The 12,426-nt window shown below is 34.9% G+C and overlaps 1 protein-coding gene across 4 annotated transcripts in view; it reads right to left on the reverse strand.

Annotated features, from left to right (window-relative positions):
• Positions 1-12,426, reverse strand: part of LOC105488276 (MAM and LDL receptor class A domain containing 1) — a 1,027,522-nt gene that overhangs the window by 501,943 nt on the left and 513,153 nt on the right. The window lies entirely within an intron of this gene.

Below are 12,426 nucleotides of genomic sequence, written 5' to 3' on the forward strand. Positions count from 1 at the left end.
TAACAGAGATTATAACCATTAGAGATTTTAACCAATGCAATGTGGTATTTTCCTCAAGATAGTACTTTAATTCATTAATGTTAATGTGTATATTATAATTCAGTAATTCTGAATGCTAATATTTTATTATATGAAAATGTAGTTAGCCATTCTACCATTAATGATTTTGGGGTTGATTCTTCTAAGGTATTGTTTTCTCATTTTGTACATTTCTCCTTATGTATCTAGAAATGGAATTGCTTGGTCACAGGGTATGTACAATTTCAGCTTTAGGAGATAATGCCAAACTGGTTTCTGAAGTAATTCTATACTTCCCAGCAGTATATAACCATTCTAGTTGCGTTATGTACTTGCCATCCATTTGTATATTTAGGTTTATCCATGTGTTTGCCATTTTTCATCACATCCCTGGTTTAGCTCATTTTGTTTCTGAGATTCACATTTACATAGTTCATTTGTCTGAACTGCAGAATCTGCTGCAGTGAAATAATATTTGTGTGTGTGTGTGTGTATATGTGTGTGTGTGTTATCCTTTGAATGCCATCTTAAACCTCTTTCCTGAAAAAGTTTTGCTTTGCTTTAGGCTAACAATTAATAGCTTTCAGAACTCTGAAAATTATATCTGTCCTCTGACTTCTGTTCTTGCTGTTGAGAAGTGAGTCATCAGCCTAATTGTGGTTGTTTTGCAATTGACTCACTTCTGGCTCTCCTCTCCCATTTTTCTCCGCCTTGTCCATCCCATATGCTCTTACTCCCTAACTCTGGCACTGGCTTTATCTTTCCATTCTATTTCTCAGTACCCTCTCTTTTTTTCTCTCACCTGGAGATTTCTCCTTTTTAAGCTCAGCTTGACATTTAAATCAATGCATGTTATGTTATATTTGACATTTCTAGGAATAAATAGTGTTACAGTTTTTAGGTTATCTGGTCTTCCATACTACTAAAACCAGTAGTCTGTTTGGTGTGTGTGTGTGTGTGTGTGTGTGAGAGAGAGAGAGAGAGAGAGAGAGAGAGAGAGAGAGAGAGAGAGAGACTGACTCACTGTTGCCCAGGCTGGAATGCAGTGGCGCGATCTCGGATCACTGCAACTTCTGCCTCCCAGTTCAAGTGATTCTTGTGCCTCAGCTTCCTGAGTAGCTGGGATTACAGGCGCCTACCCCCATGGCCATCTAATTTTTTGTATTTTCAGTAGAGACGGGGTTTCACCATGTTGGCTAGGCTGGTCTCAAACTCCTGACCTCAGGTGATCCACTCGCCTTGGCCTCCCAAAGTCCTGGAATTACAGGCATGAGCCACTGTGCTCAGCAAAACCAGCAGTCTGAACTGCATCGTTAGTCCTGATTTCAACTTAAGTGGAAAATAACCCTTAGAGAGAAATCATGGACATAAGTTGGATGACTTGAAAGAGAGACCAATGAGTTCATACCGAGGAAAAGTAGAGACAATTCATTTTTATCTTAAAAAGGTTTCAGAGAATAAGTAAAAGAATAACTACTCTAAGCGAAAACATTGTAAAAGTTTATAATTCTTAGTCCTATTCTCATTACTTCCTTATTTATTACTCCACCAGAATGAGGAAATTTTACAAACTAAATAAGTCCAATGTCTTGCATTGAAGAGAAGAGCACTAAAAGGGCTAACTGAGAAAAGTGTTTCTCCTTCTGAAGCTGAACTTTGCAATTGGTGGTGGTTGTAACTGGGAAGATGGAGTTGCAGCTGATTTCACAGATTCTGTGATGTGGAAGTAAAACAGAATCCAGAAACATGGTCAGGCCAATTCTTCAAGTGTGACCAAGGCATGACAAGGACTGTAAGATTCCTGACAGACTCTCTGGTCCTCACACATTGTTTAGACTTTCCTCTAAGGTACATGAGGTCAAGTCATTTAACTTTGCAAGTAATTAGAAGAGTATTTTCTAAAGTATCACACTCTTAACTCAGGTGATGCTAGAAATGACTATGCAGTATATGGAAAAAGAGAGAGAGAGCGAGAGAGAGAGTGCGCAAGAGCTCCTGTCTCATTCTCTTTTTATAGGAGTACTAATCCCATCAGGAGAACCCCATCCTCATGACCTAATCTACTCCAAATTACCTCTCAAAGGCCCCACTTCCAAATACCGTCTCATTGGGGATTAAGGTTTCAATATACGAATTGTGGGGTAGGGCAAATATTCAACTTGTTGCAAAGCTTTTAGGGTTTTGTTGACCTATAATTGCTTAGAATAAGGCTAAAGTCGGTAGCAATGATAGATTTAAGTCTCTGTAAACAAAGAACACTAAAAGCTTTGCAGATGAAACAAAAATTGAAAAGATGAAATGCCTATGACTCAAGTTTGCACTCACTAAGAAGTAGAGATTAGTCTGGTTTGATCTGATCTTCTTCCACATCCCTGAGCCACAGGGGAACCAAACTACCTGCACATCTGTCATGTGGAAGATTTCATAAGTAGATGTCTCAGGCTCCAGAGGGACTCAATGTTCTAAGTCCTCACTCTGTGAATTCACTGTAACAAATATGATAAACTTCAGGCTACACTAATAATATAACCTCTCTGGTGAAACAGATTTTCCAACTTGTTTTATACTAGACTCCCCCACTCCCCAACAGTCATTCCCGCATTGATAGTTAAGCAAATAAAATCAACATTTTAACATCCCTAGTCCTTGATAAATTGTTACCAACTTTAGCCATACTATCCCTGAATTGCTTAACCAATATGAATCCTTGTACTTTATGTCTATCTGTAGGTAACAATGTATGTTTTCCCTGTGACTTTTAGAGTGAAGAAATATATTTACTGTAAAAATCTAAAAGCATACTTGAAGCTTAAATAGTCTCTTTAGAAAATTTAAAATTTTTAAATATCTATAGCTTTTGGGGAATATCATACCTTTCTTCTATTTCACTTAGTACAATAACTTAGAGTTATATCCATAAGCTGAAAGAATTATGTGTAGTATGATTGTATTGAAGTGTCTGTGTTAGATCTACTTTCTAGGAGAAAAGGTTTTATGAAAGCATAGCCATTCTTTGGATACGATTATAACAACTGTGCTATAGCTGTTTGCCACAAACTATGCAATTTTTTTTTCTGACTCTGGTAGCCAATCAATAATTTTTGGAATACTTTTGCTTTATAACAAAGATTCAATGACATTTTCCATCTTTACAGGTATTCTACTATATTTGAATGTGACTACAAATGACTGAAGTAGCAGATGGAAAATTTGTAAGCTGAAAACTAACCATTTAGACAACTTTCTCCATGTTTAATATTTAGCATTTCTCTCAATTAAGAGAGAATGTAAAACAATGTAAAAGTTTTAACTTATAATAGGTTAAGTGAAAAATTTGTCCAATTTTATTTTCTAGGAACACAATAAAACTGCTAATTGAACATATCACAGACTTTGGCCAATTTTTTCTTTCCTATGTATCTGCCAAATCACTTTACAGATGACACCAAAGAAGCTAAAACCAAAATATTTAAGATTGCAATCACCAAGTCTCAAATTTCTTTATTTTTGTCCTGAAATCTTAAACTGCAAAACTTTCCAATAATTTGGTATTTTCTTCTGAGTCTATACCTCCTTTAGAAAGTACAAAAGAAAGGCATATTTCACAACACAGTGCTTTCACGTAATTTATTATTCTGAGACAAATATAATGAATATACCAGACAGCATATTAGAAGATGAAAAGCTGCAAATGATATCTTAAAAGTAAAGCCAACAGTATTTACACTGTTCCCCTTGCTTTTTGATTCATACTGAAACAAACATTCATCTCTGCAAAATAAAGACTTGAACACCATTTGTAAATAAAGCTGGTGAGACATTGAGGCTTATGAGAGAGGAATGCCAAAAATGTAATCAACTCAGTTCAACGACAACAACAAAACAACACATTCAATGTGTGAGGGGTAGGGGAGAACATCATAAAAATTATGTTAAGCATCCTTAAAATAGTCATCATATTTTATCAATTTTAAGGCATCATCAGTTGTACAATGTGCCACTGCTTTAGTAACAGTTATCCTGGAGAAAATAAAGTACTAATAATACCTTAAACATGGATATTCATATAATACTTACATTCTAATAACTAATCATTTTAGTAACTAACAATTCTAATGTGCATGCTGAAATCTGAAATTTTAAAAGAGAATAAAAAGCACATAAATTATTTTTTAATTTGCAGACAGTATTTTGTGATGTAGTCAATGTTTCAGTTTTCTACATAAACCAGTTATCTCACCATTAATCCTTAGTGCAAGAAAGAAAATTCTTGCCATGTGTGTTCAGCTAAAGAAAATATACTTCTGGCCTTTCTAATGAAGGACAGAAAGAACAATGAAAAGCAAATACTTCTTTTGAGATACACACTTTTTAATATAAATGTCTCAGAGTAATTCCTAATCTAATCTAAAGATCTGATTCAAGATATAAGGAAATCTCTTTAACTCTATCATCATTCCTCACAATTGTCTCCTCAGGTAATAGCATCATTGTACAGTTATGCAAAGAACCACAGAAATGTATTACATGGCTAAGTTCCTGCCATCCCTGGAAATGTAGTTAATTTCATCTAATGGATTAGATTAAAAATAAGAATTTCTTTATATATTGCATATCCATTAACAAATTACTGAAGTTATAGTTATTTTTAACATTTATCTTTTAGCATTTAGAGTTATAAGTGATTTACATATTAACATTACAGTACTAGTGTGTATTCTGTATTCTGAATTTAGAGTTATTAAATATTATAAATGTAAAAAGATGTAAACTGTGAAATCAAAAACATAAATGTTGGGGTAGGAAAACGTGTAGGGTTTTTGTATGGAATTAAAATTAAGTTTTTATCAGCTTAAAATGAATTGCTATAACTATAAGCTGGCTTTTGTAAGCCTTATGTTAAACACATAGCAAAAACCTATAGTAAATACACAAAAGGTAAAGAGAAAGCAATCAAAGCCTACCACTACAGAAAATTATCACATCACAATGGAAGATAGCAAGAGAGAAAGAAGGAAACAAAAGATCTATGAAACAGCTAGAAAGGAATTTTTTAAATGGCTATAGTAAGTCCTTACCCATTAAGAATTACTTTAAGTGTAAGTAAATTACACTGTACAATCAAAAGACATAGAATGTCTTAATGGATTAAGAGAAAAAAAAAGCAAGATCCAACAATGTGCTGCCTACAAGAGTCTCACTTTGACTTTAAAGACAGATATACAGAAAGTGAAAGAACGAAAAACACATCCTATGCAAATGCAAACCCAAAAAGAGCACCAGAAGCCAGACTTATATAAGACAAAATATACTTTAAGTCAAAAATGGTAAAAGGAGACAAAAAGTCATTATATAAATATATAGCAGTCAATTAATCAAGAGGATATAATTGTAAATACATATGTACTCAACATGAGAGAACCCAAATATATAGCAAATATTAATAAATCTGAAGGGAGAAAGAGACAGCAAAACAATAATAGTAAAGGACTTCAATGTCCCACTTCCAACAATGGATAGATCATACAGACAGAAAATCAATTAAGAAACATTGAACTTAAATGATACTTTAGAGCAAATTGACCTAACAACAATGTACAAAACATTTCATTCAACAGCAGCAGAATACACCTTCTCAAGAGCACACAGAACATTCTCCAGGATAGATATTATGTTAGGTCACAAAACAAGCATTAACAAACAAAGAAGTTTGAAATCATATCCAGTACCTTTTCTAGCCACAATGGTATGAAACTAGAAATTAAAGACAGGGGAAAGTTGGAAAATTCACAAACACGGTAATTAAAACAACACACTCCTTAAAAACCAATAGGTCAAAGAAGAAATCAAAGTGAAATAAAAAATCTGAGATAAATGAAAATGGAAACACAACATACTAAAACTTATGGGATACAGCAATAGCAGTTCTAAGAGGAAAGTTTGTGGTACAAAATACCTAAGAAATAAAAAATAAAAAAAAAACAGAAATTTAAAAATCTCAAAGAAAACATGTATCTTTATACCTCAAGGAACTTGAAAAAGAATAAGCTCCAAGTTAACAGAAAGAAGGAACTAATAAAGATCAGAGCAAAAATAATTACAATGAAGATAAGAAAAAAAAATAGAACGATCAATGAAACTGAAAATTGATTTTTTGAAAAGATAATATTAACAACCCTTTAGGTATAAGAAAAACAGAAGACCCAAATAAATAAAATCAGAATGAGACATTACAACTGATGCCACAGAAATACAAAGGATCATACAAGACTGCTATGAACAATTATGCTCCAAGAAATTGAATAGCATTAAAGAAATGGATAAATTCCTAGAAACATACAACCTACCAAGATGGAATCAAGGAGAAATAAAAAATCTAAACAGATGGAATTATGAGTAATTAGACTGAACAATTAACCAAAAATCTCCCACCAAAGAAAAGTTGAGGGCCTGATGGATTCATTGCTAAATTCCACCAAATATTTAAAGAATTCATACCAATCCTTATCAAACTCTTCCAAAAACTGAAGAGGCAGAAACACTTTCAAACTCATTTTTTATGATCAGCCTGATTCCAAGCTAGAAAAGGAGACTACAAGGAAAGAAAATTACAGGCCAATATGACTGATGAATATAGATGCAAAAATCCTCAGCAAAATACTAGCAAGCTGATTTCAACAACAGTGTAAAAGAATCATATATCATGACCAAGTGGAATTTATCCCTGGGACATAAAGGTGCTTCAACACATGAAAATTAATAAATGTGATACATAACATTAACAGAATGAAGTCTTAAAATCTTATGATCAGGTAAAAAAATGTAGAAAACGCATTTGACAATATTTAACATCTTTTCATGATAAAAACTCCAAACAAATTAGGAATAGAAGAAATACTCCTCAATACAGTAACAGTCTTAAAGCTTTTAACAAGTATTGGGAGGATGTGGGTAAAAGTGAACCTCTGTACAAGCCCAAAGTTAACATCACACTCAATGGTAAAAAGCTAAAAGCTTTTCCTCTAAGATCCTCAAATCTTTGTCTCTAAGACAAAAATTCATACAGAACTACAAAAGATTTCAACTAGATAAAGCAATTTTGAACAAGAAGAAAAAAACTGATGGCATCATACTTCCTGCTTTCAAATTATATTACAATGTTATAGTAATCAAAACAGCATGGTACTTGCATAAAAGCAGAAACATGGACCAATGGAGCAAAATAGAAAGCACAGAAATAAGCCTACACATATACAGTCAAGTAATCTATAAGAAAAATGACAAGAATACACAATGGGAAAAATAATCTCTTCAATAAGCGGTGTTAAAGAAATGCAAAGCAAAATGAAATTGGGCTCTTATCTTACATCATGTACAAAATCACAATGGGAGAAAGTATTTCCAAACAGATAAGGAGCTAATATCAAACTACGTAAGAAACTTATACAACTCAACAGCAAAAACAAACAAAACAAAAAACAACAACAAATAATCCAATTTTAAGAGGGGCGAAATACCTGAATAGACTTTTTATCCAAAGAAGACATAGACAACAGGCATATGAAAAGGTACTCATTATCAGTAACGATCAGAAAAATGCAAATCAAAATTACGATGAGATATTAATTCTCATCTGTTAGGATGTCTATTATCAAAAGTTAAAAGATAGTCAGTGTTGGTGAAGATGTGCAGAAAAGGGAACACTCATACCTGTTGGCAGGAATGTAAACTGATATAGCCATTATGAGAAACAGTATGGAGGTTGTTCCAAAAATTAAAAATGTAACTATCCACACGATCCAGCAATTCCAATTCTGGGTGTATTTCCAGGGGCAATAAAAAATCACTATTTCAAAGAGATATCTGGACTCCAATGAACTCCCATGTTCATTGCAGCCTGATTCACAAGAGCCACAATAGGGAAACAATTTACATGTATGGAGATAGATGAATGGATAAAGAAAATGTGATATATATGTACATTGGAACATTATGCAGCTTAAAAAAAAAAAGAAATCCTGTCATTATGAAATTAGAATAATGCCATGTCCTTTACACTAAGTGAAATAAGACAGACACAGAAGACAAATACTGCATGATTGCACATGTAAAAGGAATCTAAAAGTTGAACTCAGAAGAGAGTAGAGAGGTAGTTAGCAGAGGTTGAGAGATGAAGGAAATGGAGATATGTTGGTAAAATGGTACAAACTTTCAGTTATCAGAAGAGTAACTTCTGGTAAGATATTGTACACTTGAAATTTGCTGAGAGTAGATTTTAACTGCTTTTTTTTTTTTCTTTTTTCGAGAGTCTTGCTCTGTTGCCCAGGCTGGAGTGCAGTAGCGCAATCTTGGCCCACTGCAATCTCCGCTTCCCAGGTTCAAGCAATACTCCTGCTTCAGCCTCCTAAGTAGCTGGGATTACAGGTGTGTGCCACCATGCCTGGCTAACTTTTGTATTTTTAGTAGAGACCATGTTTCACCACATCAACTGGGCTGGTGTTGAACTCCCGACCTTAGGTGATCCACCCGCCTCAGCCTCCCAAAGTGCTAGGTTTACATGCGTGAGCCACCACACCCAGTCAAGTTTACTTACCACACATACAGAGGATGAGTAACTATATGAGGTTAGAGATGTGTTAATTATTAATAGTTTGATTGTGGTAACTATTTCATAATATACAGACATGTCAAAACATACCATTTTGCCAATTATATCTTAATAAAGTAGGAAAAATAAATTAACAATATTATAAAAGTATTGAAACAAAGCAGGTATAATTCACAATTGAGAAAGATTTGAAAATTAAATCAGAAACATCTATAGCTTAGAATATGAGAGAGAAGACTTGGAAGAGCAAATGATGATGTTTTAAGACAAAGTGAAAATAAACTCAGTTAAGGGCATAAAAACTACTGGGGAAAATTAATAACATATTTAGTCTAATATATGCTTTTCATTCAAGTCAATACTGTCTCGAGTCAGAGTAATGGAAAAAAGCAGGTCTGAGAAATATCTTACGGTTGTAGTCAGTGGAAATTGCAACCGAACAAGCTTAAGAAGAATGTCAAAGATGACTGGAAATTCAAGCCCAGGTTGCTGTAGAACACTGCTTTCATTAAAATTACAAGGAAGGCATGAGGGGAAAAGGTTGATTTTGAAGTAACAAAGAAAAGTAAAATAATCTACTGCTCAGTCATTTTCTATAAAATAAAAGTTGTAGGTAAGATAGAAATCCACATTTTGGGGATTAGGTCAACATTTTGGTTTGTGTGTATGTGACTTTGAATTTTTATTTATTTTTGCTTTGTTTTATTGGCCAAGGAAGAATAATGCTATAAACAAATAATGAGTTAATATTGAAAGGAAATCAATGCCCTAAGTGAAGTTACAAGCATGATTCTTACTTCACATAACATGATGCCATGAAAAAAAAAAAAAAAAAAACAAGACTGGAAAGCATCAAGAGTAACATTTTTTGTGAAGAGCCCAATTTTTATTTTTGTTTCATCTTATGGCAAGATTACATCAAATTCCTTTATCAAACCTAAGGATTCAACAAGCCTTGTGGTTTAGACCCATAGTTTATTTTGTTATAAAGCCAATGCAAAAAACACACAGTTCATACAGTTTTTAAAGTTTTTTATTTTTCTTCCAAAACTTGAAACAGCAAATTGGGACTAACACTCTGTAACTGACATATCACATCTGTGTCTGTGCCTCTAGTAGCTATTTTACCTCTCCTTGGAACTGTGAGCCACAGAATGGATTTAGCAGGATAATCAGGGCAACAACAGTTTCAATGGTGACTCACGTTTCTTTTCTGTATTCTCTTTTTGGTCTCTTCTGCCTCTGAGGTCACAGTGATTCTCTCTAATCTCAGATTTGGGGGCAATGTGGGGGAAGCCCTGGCCATTGAAATCAGACCAGCTTAGGTAAAATCACAATCTAATCCCTAATTTGGTATTCTCATCCAGGCTACTTACGCTCTTTAAGTTTAATGTTTCATATTTGTAAATTGGAGATTGTAGCCTCTTCCTTGCAGATTTGATGAGCAGTGTAACACTAGTGGTGAACACTATGGTCCCAAGAGGCAGTCACTGTGTTCTGCCACTTTACAGCTAGGTACCCTTGAGCAGGTTATCTCCTTTTCAATTTCCTCTATAAAATTGGTATAATAAAGGCATTAATCCTACTCCATATACAACATCTATTCACCTATGTTGGACCAGGCACTCTTCTAGACTCTCTAAACATTGTAAGATTACGTAAGATAAAATACGCATGAGTGACCAGTTGTAATACTGTCCCTACATACCACCTCCCTTTCTTGTAAGATTTTCTCTCTCTCCTACCCTTGCTGAGCTCCCTGGAGGTGGAAAATACTTCTCTGCCCCATTGTTAGGCTCTGATCAATGGATAATGAACATGAACAGACACAATGAGATGTATACCATGTCCCAATAGAAATTTCAAATACACTTTTTTTCCCCATCCTCTATGAAATGTGTCAAATAGGGATTTGATCTTTTAGCCAGGGTCTCAGAGAGATAGGACCACATGAAACAGAGACACATAGCTAAGAGCTACATAAAATTACATAGAGCTATGATTAGGATCTATCTGTCTGTCTATCTGTGTCTTTGCTCTTATTCTCTATGCCAACCCACACGCTTGAGAGCAAGAAATAAATGCAGTCATAAGCTACTGAGTCCTGGCTTTCAACAAAAGCTGACTGATATATAATATAGTCTCTGGCACATAGAAATATTTAATGTTTTAGCAATAATATTAAAACTAAACTAAAATACATAACAAGAGTACATAAAACATCTAAAATTACTGACATTCCTCTATCTACTTATCCATCCAACAAATATTTGTTGAGTACTAGTATGTGTCAGATACTGTTGTAGGTGTTGGAGATGAAATAATGAAGAGGTAATACACCTGCTCTCATGCAACTAACATCAATATGGGGGAAAATATAAATTTAACTATAAGGGTGATATGTGTTATGGAGAAAAATAACACCAGGAATATAAATAGAAAATGTCAGATAAGAAACTGTGTGTGTGTGTGTGTGTGTGTGTGTGTGTGTGTGTGTGTGTGTGTGTGTTCAGAGGAGGTTTCCCTGAAGAAACTCTGGCAGAGACCAGAAGGAAGTAAGGGAGGGAGTAAGAGAGACATCTGTAGGAAACCTGTTCCAGGAACAGGGAAAAGTAGATGGAAAAGTCCCAACCATATGATACGGTTTGGCTGTGTCCCTACCCAAATCTCATCTTGAATTATAGCTCCCATAATTCCCACATGTCATGAGAGGACCCATTGAGAGGTAACTGAATCACCCTACACTGTTCTTATGAAAGTGAGTAAGTCTTACAAGATTTGATGGTTTTATAAAGGGGAGTTCTCCTGCACACACTCTCTTTGCCTGCACCATGTAAGATGTGACTTTGCTCCTTCCTTCACCTTCTGCCATGATTGTGAGGCCTTCCTAGCCATGTAGAACTGAGTCAATTAAACCACCTTTCTTTATAAATTACCCAGTCACGGGTATGTCTTTATTAGCAGTGTGAGAATGGACTAATACACCATAAATTGGCTGCAGTACTTAAGAATTAGCTAAGAGGCCTTTGTAGTAGGGAAAAGTGAATGAGATATACACTGATGAAAGGTGAATTCAAGAGGTATAAGGGGTTATTCATTTATTCCTTGGAAGCTATCATTAGTTTGAGATTTGCTCTGAATGAGATAGAGTCATAGGAATTCTGACAATTGAATGACCTAATCTCATCTAAGTTTGAAAAGGAACATGTAGGCTGCTGTTTTCAGAATATAGTGCACAAGGGTAGGAGCAGAGAGATCATTTAAAAAGCAATTGCAATAATCCATGCATAGACACTGGTTGCTTGGACCAAGGGGGGAAGTGGTGAGGGCAATGAGGAGTGAATTCTAAACTGAGTTTGTTAATATAAATCAGATTTGTTAATATGGAATAAGCAGCTAGACATAAACTGTCATTTGCTGAGATAGGGAGGTATGCAGGAATGGCAAGATTGAGAGGCAACTGGTAATCAGGAATTCACTTTTAGGCCTTGAGAGGTAAGGGTAAATTTGCTCAATTCTGCCTCTTGTTTTACTGGCCTTCAAGAGAAGGATTTGGCTGTCTCTAGAGTTCTATGAAAATCATAACACAGAGTGGTGACACCAACAGATCCTGTTAGGACGCTGAGTGGTGGGTAGGATCAGAGCTGTGTCACATAGCTACAACTGAAAATATTGGAATTGGCCCCATCCCCTGACTGACTCTGCCTGGGATGGAGCTGGTGCTCCGCTGACCAATGAGGCTAAGATGACAGAGCGGGGATGGATGTTAAGTTTTCAGCAATTGAGAATGTTGTTGGGAT

Source organism: Macaca nemestrina, chromosome 9, assembly GCF_043159975.1.
Source record: "Macaca nemestrina isolate mMacNem1 chromosome 9, mMacNem.hap1, whole genome shotgun sequence".
In the NCBI taxonomy this organism is placed as follows: domain Eukaryota; kingdom Metazoa; phylum Chordata; class Mammalia; order Primates; family Cercopithecidae; genus Macaca; species Macaca nemestrina.